This window comes from Oncorhynchus kisutch, linkage group LG1, assembly GCF_002021735.2.
Source record: "Oncorhynchus kisutch isolate 150728-3 linkage group LG1, Okis_V2, whole genome shotgun sequence".
Classification (NCBI taxonomy): domain Eukaryota; kingdom Metazoa; phylum Chordata; class Actinopteri; order Salmoniformes; family Salmonidae; genus Oncorhynchus; species Oncorhynchus kisutch.
In genome coordinates this window covers 4,094,250-4,107,277 of record NC_034174.2, presented here as the reverse complement: position 1 = coordinate 4,107,277, position 13,028 = coordinate 4,094,250, and positions in this window count along the sequence as shown.

Below are 13,028 nucleotides of genomic sequence, written 5' to 3'. Positions count from 1 at the left end.
GTACCTGTTTCCTCCAGCATCTTTACAAGGTCCTTTGCTGTTGTTCTGGGATTGATTTGCACTTTTCGCACCAAAGTATGATCATCTCAGAACGCGTCTCCTTCCTGAGCGGTATGACGGCTGCGTGGTCCCATGGTGTTTATACTTGCTTAGTATTGTTTGTACAGATGAACATGGTACATTCAGGCGATTGAAAATTGCTCCCAAGGATGAACCAGACTTGTGGAGGTCTACAATTATTTTTCTGAGGTCTTGGTTGATGTCTTTTGATTTTCCCATGATGTCAAGCAAAAATGATGTCACTTAGCCTATCAGAAGCTTCTAAAGCCATGACATAATTTTCTGGAATTTTCCAAGCTATTTAAGGGCACAGTCAACTTAGTGTATGTAAACTTATGACCCACTGGAATTGTGATACAGTGAATTATAAGTGAAATAATCTGTCTGTAAACAATTGTTTAAAAAAATTGCTTGTGCCATGCACAAAGTAGATAACCGACTTGCCAAAACTGTAGTTTGTTAACAAGAAATTTGTGGAGTGTTTGAATGACTCCAACCTAAGTGTATGTAAACTTCCAACTTCAACTGTAAATCTCGTGTTTGAGCCATTTAATTGCGACTCCACTTTGTCCCTGTACTGTCCCACTTTGTCCACTTTGTCCCCTTTATGACCAGTCACCTGGTCACATGGTTAAATGCAATGTTTTGCACCGTTTTGCGTAAATGCTGCAATCTATCCATGATTTTTAGTTTGGATAAGTTATAATTGTCACAGTGGGAACAACATCCTCTATGCACGTATTGATAAACCCAGTCACAGAGTCAGTCAGTGGAGGCTCCTCAGAGGAGGAAGGGGAGGACCATCCTCCTCATTGAATTTCATAAAAATAGTTAACCTTTCGATAAAAACTATACTAAATATGTTCAGGTCACCAAATAATTGTTAAAACACATTGTTTTGCAATGAATGTCTACAGTAGCCTCAACAACACTCTGTAGGGTAGCACCATGGTGTAACCACGGTGTAGCCGAAGGACAGCTAGCTTCCATCCTCCTCTGGGTACATTGACCTCAATACGAAACCTTGGAGGCTCGTGGTTCTCACCCCCTTCTATAGACTTACACAGTAACTATGACAACTTTCAGTGGTCTTCCTCCAACCTATCAGAGCTCTTGCAGCATGAACTGACATGTTGTCCACCCAATCAAAGGATCAGAATTAATCTAGTACTGAAAGCGTAAGCTAAAGCTAGCTAGCACTGCAGTGCATAAAATGTGGTGAGTAGTTGACTCAGAGAGAGAAAGACAATAGCTGAACAGTTTTTAGCAAATTCATTTCTTTAAAAATGAAGGAGTAGTGAGAGATAGAGAGAGCTAACTAGCTAGCCATAATTTGTCATGTATTTTTTTCACTTTCTCCTTCACTTACTTAGCTAGCTAGTTTAGCCTACTCAAACAACCGGCTCAACAGAGAGGGATGCTACATTCGCTAGCTGGCAAAGGCTATCCAAAACTGGAACTCTTCCAAGTCAAGATAAGCTTTTGGTTTTGTTAATTTATTGCCACCGGGGCCCATCAGTGTAACTGCTAAATTGCTTGCTGTTGACGGCACACTGTAGCGGGTTTACTAATGCATGAGTTCTTGTAGCTATGTTGATTATGACGTTACTATGGTGATAACGAACGATGTAATCTGAGTGTAGGTTAAGATATGAAGGTTTTCCTTGGAAAGATTTTTATGCCTGGTCACAGACCGCTGGTGTGTTCTGCACTGAAGTCCACAAGGAAAGGGAAAAGGTGAGAGGAAGGAGGAGAGCGCGTAGATGAGAGAAGGAATTATACAATGATCATGCTGTTTGTATGTGGCTGCTATGAAAGTGAACTGTGTTTGTGTGTGAAAAACGTTTCTTAAGGTGGCAGTATTCGTAAGTTTTGATGACTGAGGTGCCCAAGGTAAACTGCCTGCTACTCAGGCCTAGAAGCTAGGATATGCATATAATTGGTAGATTTGGATAGAGAACACTCTAAAGTTTCCAGAACTGTTAAAATAATGTCTGTGAGTATAACATAACTGATATGGCAGGCGAAAACCTGAGGGAAATCCATCCAGGAAGTGCTATTATTTTGAAATGCCTGTTTTTCCATTGAAAGCCTATCCACCATACAAAGACTTATGACGCACAAAGACTTATGACTTCACAATCCCTATGGCTTCAACTATATGTGGCCAGTCTTTAGGCATTGTTTCAGGCTTTTACTCTGAAAAATGATAGAGAAACACCACTTTCAAAGACCAGTGGAAATTTCCAGAGATGTGTCCTGCGCGATCCCGAGAGAGCGCCTGTCTTGTTTTTCCTTTTCTATTGACGAAGCTATTGTCCGGCTGAAATATGATTGATTATTTATGACAAAAACAACCTGAGGATTGATTATAAACATCGTTTGACATGTTTCTACAAACCTTTATGGTACTTTGGGGATTTTTCGTCTGCCTGCTGTGACCGTGCTTTGTGCCAATGGATTACTGAACGAAACGCACCAACAAAACTGAAGTTTTTGGACATAAACAGGGACTTTATTGAAACAAACAAAAATGTATTGTGTAACATGGGAGTCTTGTGAGTGCAACCATATGAAGATCATGAAAGGTAAGTGATAAATTCTATCACTATTTCTGACTTTCGTTACTCCTCTGCTTGGCTGGTTACTGTTTGTAATGATTCGTCTGCTGGGCGCTGTTCTCAGATAATCGTATGGTTTTCATTCGCTGTAAAGCCTTTTTGAAATCTGACACAGCGGTTAGATTAACAAGAAGTTTTCTTTAAGCTGATGTGTAACACTTGTATGTTTTAAGAATTTTTATTATGAGTATTTCAGTTTTGGAATTTGGCGCTCTGCAATTTCACTGGCTGTTGTCGAGGCTACCGTCCCACCTATCCAAAAGAAGTTTTAAATGAAAACAAAAATAACAAAATATTATCAATCAAAAATATATCCAATATAGACTCTCTTTTGCTAATGATTACACCCTAGATCAGCTACACGCAAGCAAGATTGTGCAAGGCGGTATTGAATCTGTCACTGTCTGTCACCTCTAATGTTTCTCTTGAATTGTGTGCACTTATGTTGTAAACTGTCATTCATAGGCTAGGTTGTAGCAACCTCATGATGGGTATAGGGAAAATATGTGTGTCATGTAGAAGCCAAAACCTATCGATGTTACATTTAACTGGGTTGTCACATTGGTATGAAGGATCGGGAGACAGGCACAGCAATGCGTAATATGGGTTTTTATTCCACCCAAATGACGGCGTGCCATATAAGGACAAGGGGACGAAGACCAAACAAACATGTAACAAGAACACAGGGTTGAAACCCAAACAAAAGTACGAGGAGTACCTCGAATAAATTCCACAATCCACAATGGCACGAAAGCCCAAAACACACAGCACAGGTACTCACCTACGGACATTGTAACAATAATCGACAGCACAATGGAAACCAAAGGGCACATATATACAAATACAATTAGTGGGAATAGAGGGATCCGTGAAATGGGAGAATGGAATATGAATGACAGTCATCCAATATGCCGTAATAGAAATAAGACCATGATCATAAAATGAAAAAATCGCCCTCCCTCATCTTGAGCTGCACCAACCGCCACAGGAGTCAGTGTCTACGTTGATACTCAGAAGAAACCCAAAACATTTTCCAGTACGCGTGATCAAAACAAACCTTGAAGCATAGATTCCGATTTCTCAGATTAACATTGAACAGTCCTTAATGGTGATCCATTTATTAAAGTGACCAATAATTTAAAGTCTGTATGTAGGCAGCATCCTCTCTGTGTCAGTGATAGACACTGTTTTTCAGTCTCTCGGTCCCAGTTTTGATGTACCTGTACTGACCTCGCCTTCTGGATGGTCCCGGGGTGAACAGGCAATGGCTCAGGTGGTTGATGTGACTTCCTGTGACATTGGGTGCTGTAGATGTCCTGGAGGGCAGGTAGTTTGCCCCCGGTGATGCGCTGTGCAGACCACACCACTCTCTGGAAAGCCTTGCGGTTGTGGGCTGTGCAGTATCTGTAACAGGTGGTGATACAGCCCGACAGGATGCTCTCAATTGTGCATCTGTAAAAGTTTGTGAGGGTAGGTGACAAGCCACATTTCTTCAGCCTCCTGTTATTACATAATGCAATAACACAACATAATGCTTTAACACAACATATGCTGCCCATATTTTCCTTGCCCCTGTGGTCTACTGACTGGCCGTGTACAGTAGCCCACGTTATGTCCTGTGTCCCACTGTTCAACAGCCTGACTGGCTGGACTTCTATCGCGTTCCGTATAGCTTCTATGAATGGCAGTATTTCATGACAGGTAAAATGCTCTGAGGCCTTCCAGAGAGAGAGCGAGAGAGAGCGAGAGAGAGAGAGAGAGAGAGAGAGCGAGTGAGAGAGAGAGCGAGAGAGAGAGCGAGAGAGAGAGAGAGAGAGAGAGAGAGAGGTGACTGCTATCTATGCATTACTGAGTGGTAACACATAACCAATGGTCACATCAATATGAATGGCATCGAATACAATTGTCTTCTGCTGCTGCGAGGAGTGAAGGTCATCTAATTTTTGAATTCTCTATTACACACCGATACTGTACCAGCTAATAGACGTGGGTTCAAATAGTATTTGACTTTTTTTAAATACTTTTGAGCTTGCTCTAGCCTTCACGGATTGCTTCACACCAGGCTCAATCAAACACATCACAGCTAATACTATTAATACCAGTGTCAGACCCAGGTCGCCCAGATAATACTACTATTAATAACAGTGTCAGACCCAGGTCGCCCAGATAATACTACTATTAATAACAGTGTCAGACCCAGGTCGCCCAGATAATAATACCATTATAACAGTGTCAGACCCAGGTCGCCCAGATAATAATACCATTATAACAGTGTCAGACCCAGGTCGCCCAGATAATAATACCATTATAACAGTGTCAGACCCAGGTCGCCCAGATAATACTACTATTAATAACAGTGTCAGACCCAGGTCGCCCAGATAATAATACCATTATAACAGTGTCAGACCCAGGTCGCCCAGATAATACTACTATTAATAACAGTGTCAGACCCAGGTCGCCCAGATAATAATACCATTATAACAGTGTCAGACCCAGGTCGCCCAGATAATACTACTATTAATAACAGTGTCAGTGTCTAACTCACTGGATTAGCATCTGGGGTGACCTCCCATCAAAACATTACTGAGCCTCTACTGATGATAGGTCAGCAGGCTCATAGCCATTAGAGAGAGAGAGAGAGAGAGAGAGAGAGAGAGACACACACACACACACTTTGCCATTAGAGAGGGTTGATGACAGGGAGAAGAGCAGGATTATTACAGTGGGGTGATGGTTGATGCGACTGTGAAATGAAGACCGATAAGAGGGCTAATTTCAGATGATCAGTGATGATGCTGTTGGATTGGAGTTACAGTCAGTGTCATTCAAAGCCTATATGATGTCAAATGGAACCCTGTTCACTACTGCTCTGGTCAAATGGAACCCTGTTCACTACTGCTCTGGTCAAATGGAACCCTGTTCACTACTGCTCTGGTCAAATGGAACCCTGTTCACTACTGCTCTGGTCAAATGGAACCCTGTTCACTACTGCTCTGGTCAAATGGAACCCTGTTCACTACTGCTCTGGTCAAATGGAACCCTGTTCACTACTGCTCTGGTCAAATGGAACCCTGTTCACTACTGCTCTGGTCAAATGGAACCCTGTTCACTACTGCTCTGGTCAAATGGAACCCTGTTCACTACTGCTCTGGTCAAATGGAACCCTGTTCACTACTGCTCTGGTCAAATGGAACCCTTTTCACTACTGCTCTGGTCAAATGGAACCCTGTTCACTACTGCTCTGGTCAAATGGAACCCTGTTCACTACTGCTCTGGTCAAATGGAACCCTGTTCACTACTGCTCTGGTCAAATGGAACCCTGTTCACTACGGCCCTGGTCAAATGGAACCCTGTTCACTACTGCTCTGGTCAAATGGAACCCTGTTCACTACTGCTCTGGTCAAATGGAACCCTTTTCACTACTGCTCTGGTCAAATGGAACCCTGTTCACTACTGCTCTGGTCAAATGGAACCCTGTTCACTACTGCTCTGGTCAAATGGAACCCTGTTCACTACTGCTCTGGTCAAATGGAACCCTTTTCACTACTGCTCTGGTCAAATGGAACCCTGTTCACTACTGCTCTGGTCAAATGGAACCCTGTTCACTACTGCTCTGGTCAAATGGAACCCTGTTCACTACTGCTCTGGTCAAATGGAACCCTTTTCACTACTGCTCTGGTCAAATGGAACCCTGTTCACTACTGCTCTGGTCAAATGGAACCCTGTTCACTACGGCCCTGGTCAAATGGAACCCTTTTCACTACTGCTCTGGTCAAATGGAACCCTGTTCACTACTGCTCTGGTCAAATGGAACCCTTTTCACTACTGCTCTGGTCAAATGGAACCCTGTTCACTACTGCTCTGGTCAAATGGAACCCTGTTCACTACTGCTCTGGTCAAAGGTAGCACACAACATATATAATAATGTAACATTTGGGATGCATTAATGGGGTCATGTGACGGACTGTAATTACTTCCAGAGGTTTCAAATAAATGGGATTGTGTAAGGAGAGCAGAAAGTTGAGAGAACCTAAAATGTAGCCTACTGCCATGTGCGCATATAATCTGAAGAAATAAGAGTTGATCAATATTTTAAGCTAAATGTTCAGATGTGTTGCTTTTTATGTAGCCTAGACCTACTGGATGTATGAATTTGGGATTTATCGTGCCACAACTGTCCTACAATGTCACGCCCTGGCCTTAGAGAGGCTTTTATTCTCTATTTTCGATAGGCCAGGGTGTGACTAGGGTGGGCATTCTATGTTAATTTTCTATGTTTTCTATTTCTTTATTGTTTGGCCGGGTGTGGTTCTCAATCAGAGGCAGCTGTCTATCGTTGTCTCTGATTGAGAACCATACTTAGGTAGCCTTTTCCCACCTGGGTTTTGTGGGATGTTGTTTTGTGTTGAGTGTTTGTATCGCCTGTCAGAACTGTTTCGGTTAGTGCTTTTGTTATTTTTCTATTTAGTGTTCAGTTTCGAATAAATAATATGAACCCATACAACGCTGCACCTTGGTCCTCACCTTGTTCCTATGAATGCTGTTACATACAATCAGTTTGGAATAGGCCATTTCTTTCTCGACAAGCTGACGAATAGAATAGTAAGCCTAAACCTTTCTGCTATAGTAGATGAAGGTTAGTGATTTTTTGTCACGTTCTGACCTTTATTTCCTTTGTTTTGTCATTATTTAGTATGGTCAGGGTGTGAGTTGGGGTGGGCAGTCTATGTTTGTTTTTCTATGATTTGGCTATTTCTATGTTTCGGCCAAGTGTGGTTCTCAATCAGAGGCAGGTGTCATTAGTTGTCTCTGATTGAGAATCATACTTAGGTAGCCTGGGTTTCACTGTGTGTTTGTGGGTGATTGTTCCTGTCTCTGTGTTTGCACCAGATAGGGCTGTTTTGGTTTTTCCACATTTATTGTTTTTGTATTCAGTTGTTCATGTGTACATTCATGTATTAAAAGAACCATGGACACTTACCAAGCCGCATATTGGTCCTCTGATCCTTTTCGCCTCTCCTCTTCGGAAGAAGGTTTTTATTGCTTGGAAGGCAGCCACAGTGCATACTTTATTTAAAAGGGGAGATCAGGCTGATCCTAACTGTTATAGGCCTATTTCTATTTTGCCCTGCTGGAAAAACATGTAAACAATCATCTGACTGGCTTTCTTGATGTCTATAGTATTCTCTCTGGTATGCAATCTTGTTTCTGCTCTGGTTATGGATGTGTCACTGCAACCTTAAAGGTCTAAAATTGTGTCACCATTGCCCTTGATTCTAAGCAATGTTGTGCTGCTAATTCTATTGATTTGGCCAAAGCTTTTGATATGGTAGACCATTCCATTCCTGTGGGCCGGCTAAGGAGTATTGGTGTCTCTGAGGGGTCTTTGGCCTGGTTTGCCAACTACCTCTCTCAAAGAGTGCAGTGTATAAAGTCAGAACATCTGCTGTCTCAGCCACTGCCTGTCACCAAGGGAGTACCCCAAGGCTCGATCCTAGTCCCCACGCTCTTCTCAATTTACATCATCAACACAGCTCAGGCAGTAAGAAGCTCTCACAACCATTTATATGCAGATAATACAGTCTAATACTCAGCTGCCTCCCCCCGGATTTTGTTTTAAATGCTCTACAACAAAATGTTCTTAGTGTCCAACAAGCTTTCTCTGCTCTTAATCTTGTTCTGAACATCTCCAAAACAAAGGTAATTTGGTTTGGTAAGAAGAATGCCCCTCTCCCCACCGGTGTGATTACTACCTCTGAGGGTTTAGAGCTTGAGGTACTCACCTCATACAAGTACTTGGAAGTATGGCTAGACGATACACTGTCCTTCTCTCAGCACATATCAAAGCTGCAGGCTAAGGTTAAATCTAGACTTGGTTTCCTCTATAGTAATCGCTCTTCTTTCATCCCAGCTGCCAAACTAACCCTGATTCAGATGACCATCCTGCCCATGATAGATTACAGAGACGTAATTTATAGATCGGTAGGTAAGGGTGCTCTCGAGCATCTAGATGTTCTTTACCATTCGGCCATCAGATTTGCCACCAATGCTCCTTATAGGACACATCACTGCACTCTATAATCCTCTGTAAACTGATCATCTCTGTATACCCGTCACAAGACCCACTGGTTGATGCTTATTTATAAAACCCTCTTAGGCCTCACTCCCCCCTATCTGAGACATCTACTGCAGCTCATATCCTCCACATACAACACCGTTCTGCCAGTCACATTCTGTTGAAGGTTCCCAAAGCACACACATCCCTGAGTCGCTCCTCTTCTCAGTTCGCTGCAGCTAGCGACTGAAACAAGCTACAAAAAACACTCAAACTGGACCGTTTTATCTCAATCTCTTCATTCAAAGACTCAATCATGGACACACTTACTGAAAGTTGTGGCTGCTTTGTATGATGTATTGTTGTCTCTACCTTCTTGTCCTTCGTGCTGCTGTCTGTGCCCAATAATGTTTGTACCATGTTTTGTGCTGCTACCATGTTGTGTTGCTACCATGTAGTGTTACTACCATGTTGTTGTCATGTTGTGTTACTACCATGTTGTTGTCATGTTGTGTTACTACCATGTTGTTGTCATGTTGTGTTGCTACCATGTAGTTGTCAGTCAGTGTTGCTACCATGTTGTTGTCATGTTGTGTTACTACCATGTTGTTGTCATGTTGTGTTACTACCATGTTGTTGTCATGTTGTTGTCATGTTGTGTTACTACCATGTTGTTGTCATGTTGTGTTACTACCATGTTGTTGTCATGTTGTGTTACTACCATGTTGTTGTCATGTTGTGTTGCTACCATGTTGTTGTCATGTTGCGTTGCTACCATGTTGTTGTCATGTTGTGTTGCTACCATGTTGTTGTCAGTCAGTGTTGCTACCATGTTGTTGTCATGTTGTGTTGCTACCATGTTGTTGTCATGTTGCGTTGCTACCATGTTGTTGTCATGTTGTTGTCATGTTGTGTTACTACCATGTTGTTGTCATGTTGTGTTACTACCATGTTGTTGTCATGTTGTGTTACTACCATGTTGTTGTCATGTTGTGTTGCTACCATGTTGTTGTCATGTTGCGTTGCTACCATGTTGTTGTCATGTTGTGTTGCTACCATGTTGTTGTCATGTTGTGTTGCTACCATGTTGTTGTCAGTCAGTGTTGCTACCATGTTGTTGTCATGTTGTGTTACTACCATGTTGTTGTCATGTTGTGTTACTACCATGTTGTTGTCATGTTGTGTTACTACCATGTTGTTGTCATGTTGTGTTGCTACCATGTTGTTGTCATGTTGCGTTGCTACCATGTTGTTGTCATGTTGCTTTGCTACCATGTTGTTGTCATGTTGTGTTGCTACCATGTTGTTGTCAGTCAGTGTTGCTACCATGTTGTTGTCATGTTGTGTTGCTACCATGTTGTTGTCAGTCAGTGTTGCTACCATGTTGTTGTCATGTTGTGCTACTACCATGTTGTTGTCATGTTGTGTTGCCATGTTGTGTTGCTACCATGTTGTTGTCATGTTGTGTTGCTACCATGTTGTTGTCAGTCAGTGTTGCTACCATGTTGTTGTCATGTTGTGTTGCTACCATGTTGTTGTCAGTCAGTGTTGCTACCATGTTGTTGTCATGTTGTGTTACTACCATGTTGTTGTCATGTTGTGTTGCTACCATGTTGTTGTCATGTTGTGTTGCTACCATGTTGTTGTCAGTCAGTGTTGCTACCATGTTGTTGTCATGTTGTGTTGCTACCATGTTGTTGTCATGTTGCGTTGCTACCATGTTGTTGTCATGTTGTTGTCATGTTGTGTTACTACCATGTTGTTGTCATGTTGTGTTACTACCATGTTGTTGTCATGTTGTGTTACTACCATGTTGTTGTCATGTTGTGTTACTACCATGTTGTTGTCATGTTGTGTTGCTACCATGTTGTTGTCATGTTGCGTTGCTACCATGTTGTTGTCATGTTGTGTTGCTACCATGTTGTTGTCATGTTGTGTTGCTACCATGTTGTTGTCAGTCAGTGTTGCTACCATGTTGTTGTCATGTTGTGTTACTACCATGTTGTTGTCATGTTGTGTTACTACCATGTTGTTGTCATGTTGTGTTGCTACCATGTTGTTGTCATGTTGCGTTGCTACCATGTTGTTGTCATGTTGCTTTGCTACCATGTTGTTGTCATGTTGTGTTGCTACCATGTTGTTGTCAGTCAGTGTTGCTACCATGTTGTTGTCATGTTGTGTTGCTACCATGTTGTTGTCAGTCAGTGTTGCTACCATGTTGTTGTCATGTTGTGTTACTACCATGTTGTTGTCATGTTGTGTTGCCATGTTGTGTTGCTACCATGTTGTTGTCATGTTGTGTTGCTACCATGTTGTTGTCATGTTGTGTTGCTACCATGTTGTTGTCAGTCAGTGTTGCTACCATGTTGTTGTCATGTTGTGTTGCTAACATGTTGTTGTCAGTCAGTGTTGCTACCATGTTGTTGTCATGTTGTGTTACTACCATGTTGTTGTCATGTTGTGTTGCTACCATGTTGTTGTCATGTTGTGTTGCTACCATGTTGTTGTCAGTCAGTGTTGCTACCATGTTGTTGTCATGTTGTGTTGCTACCATGTTGTTGTCATGTTGCGTTGCTACCATGTTGTTGTCATGTTGTTGTCATGTTGTGTTACTACCATGTTGTTGTCATGTTGTGTTACTACCATGTTGTTGTCATGTTGTGTTACTACCATGTTGTTGTCATGTTGTGTTACTACCATGTTGTTGTCATATTGTGTTGCTACCATGTTGTTGTCATGTTGTGTTGCTACCATGTTGTTGTCAGTCAGTGTTGCTACCATGTTGTTGTCATGTTGTGTTGCTACCATGTTGTTGTCAGTCAGTGTTGCTACCATGTTGTTGTCATGTTGTGTTGCTACCATGTTGTTGTCATGTTGTTGTCATGTTGTGTTTCTACCATGTTGTTGTCATGTTGTGTTGCTACCATGTTGTTGTCAGTCAGTGTTGCCCCATGTTGTTGTCATGTTGTGTTGCTACCATGTTGTTGTCATGTTGTTGTCATGTTGTGTTGCTACCATGTTGTTGTCATGTTGTGTTGCTACCATGTTGTTGTCATGTTGTGTTGCTACCATGTTGTTGTCATGTTGTGTTGCTACCATGTTGTTGCCATGTTGTGTTGATACCATGTTGTTGTCATGTTGTGATGCTACCATGTTGTTGTCAGTCAGTGTTGCTACCATGTTGTTGTCATGTTGTGTTGCTACCATGTTGTTGTCAGTCAGTGTTGCTACCATGTTGTTGTCAGTCAGTGTTGCTCCCATGTTGTTGTCATGTTGTGTTGCTGCCATGCTATGTTGTCGTCTTAGGTCTCTCTTTACGTAGTGATGTGGTGTCTCTCTTGTTGTGATGTGTGTGTTTATTTTTAATCCCAGTCCCCGCAGGAGGCCTTTTGCCTTTTGGTAGGCCGTCGTTATAAATAAGAATTTGTTCTTATCTGACTTGCCTAGTTAAATAAAATGTAAAACAAAGTGCATGTTCTGTTAATATGAATCACCATATTCTAAATGTGATTTGTCTGAGGACCATTAGGCAGACGCCCTAATCAGGTTAAGCACCCAACTGGTCTGGTACATTTCTCAAATGTCCGGTAAATTAAAATGTTTCAGGTCAAATGTCCAGACATTTATTCATGGAAACCCTGCTCTAAAGGTCAAGTGAAGTGTGGTGACACCGATGAAAGGCTGATGTGTTTGATGTTGAGAACAGAGTACTGAAGACGGTAAGGCTATAGGAACTAGAGGCCAGTAGGCCAGTAGTGAAGACGGGTACTTTCCTGGACAGGTTTTTGTGTCGTTATCTCTAGGAGACAATAGTGTGCCGTGATGGGAGACAATAGTGTGCCGTGATGGGAGACAATAGTGTGCCGTGTTGGGAGACAATAGTATGCCGTGTTGGGAGACAATAGTGTGCCGTGTTGGGAGACAATAGTGTGCCGTGTTGGGAGACAATAGTGTGCCGTGTTGGGAGACAATAGTGTGCCGTGTTGGGAGACAATAGTGTGCCGTGTTGGGAGACAATAGTATGCCGTGTTGGGAGACAATAGTGTGCCGTGTTGGGAGACAATAGTGTGCCGTGTTGGGAGACAATAGAGTGCCGTGTTGGGAGACAATAGTGTGCCGTGTTGGGAGACAAAAGTGTGCCGTGTTGGGAGACAATAGTGTGCCGTGTTGGGCGACAATAGTGTGCCGTGTTGGGAGACAAAAGTGTGCCGTGTTGGGAGACAATAGTGTGCCGTGTTGGGAGACAATAGTGTGCCGTGTTGGGAGACAATAGTGTGCCGTGTTGGGAGACA